A 1,164-nucleotide genomic window follows, 5' to 3' on the forward strand; every position below is an offset into this window, starting at 1 on the left:
CCAAAACAACTCAAAAAGGTGGCCGGTGATCTAAACCAAACAAACCAAAAAGGTGCTGGTGATCTAAAACCAAACAAACAAAAAGGTTGCTGGTGATCTAAAACAAGCAAACAAACAAAAGGGGCCGGCGATGTTAAACCAAACAAACAAAAAGGTGCTGGCGATCTAAAACCAAACAAACAAAAAGGTGCTGGTGATCTAAAACCAAACAAGCAAAAAGGTGCTGGTGATCTAAAACCAAACAAGCAAAAAGGTGCTGTGATCTAAAACCAAACAAACAAACAAAAAGGTGCCGGCGATGTTAAACCAAACAAACAAAAAGGTGCCGGCACTCTTACACCAAAAACAAACAAACAAAAAAGTGATGTTGAACTTTAAACAAATCTAAACTTAAAGGGTGTGTGTAATTTTCCGTGTACTTCAGGTATTTGTGTTTTTGTTTTTTTTTCTTTGTGCAGGTGTCGACGTACATCACGGTGCCGCCGGCTCCTCTCACACACACCTTGGTGCAGGGGAACGTTCTGGTGAGCGACGAGGTTCTCATGTCGGCCATCTCGGCGTTCACGTCCATGGACACCCCAGTCACGGCCATGCAGGCTTCCTCTCAGGTACACAGCATTTATCTGCCATAGATGCTGTAACCTAGCATTGACGCTGCCTGGCTTTTGTAACTAGTGAAAGCGTGGTTATTAGGACTCCTGCTGATGTTTATTAAAGCCTGGGCATGGCACTCGTTATCGTTATTCAAAGCTTCATGCAATAATTTGGAATAATACTTTTTAAACACTTTTTTTTTTTTCTTTTCCACAGAGTAATTTGAGCCTGCCCAGTGCAGCATCATACCTGCAGCACCAACCACAGGCCTCTCAGCCCCTCCCACTGGCCCAGGCTCCACCCCTTTCTGCACAGGTTCCCACCAGTATCAACAGCCCAATAGTGCAGGTGTACAGCACACTGCCCCCGATGGCTGGAGGAGGAAACGCAGAGGTCCACACACTCGGCCCTCCAACAGTTCCAGTCTGTTCAGGTGTGGTGTGTGTGTGTGTGTGTGTGTGTGTGAGTGAGAGAGATGAGGTTACAGTACTGGGACCCCTTCTCATCTTGTTGGTTGGCCAACGTGTTGAGAGTTAAAGATACTGACCACAGAATGTTGTGACAGTGTAA

Source organism: Ictalurus furcatus, chromosome 15 (assembly GCF_023375685.1).
Source record: "Ictalurus furcatus strain D&B chromosome 15, Billie_1.0, whole genome shotgun sequence".
In the NCBI taxonomy this organism is placed as follows: domain Eukaryota; kingdom Metazoa; phylum Chordata; class Actinopteri; order Siluriformes; family Ictaluridae; genus Ictalurus; species Ictalurus furcatus.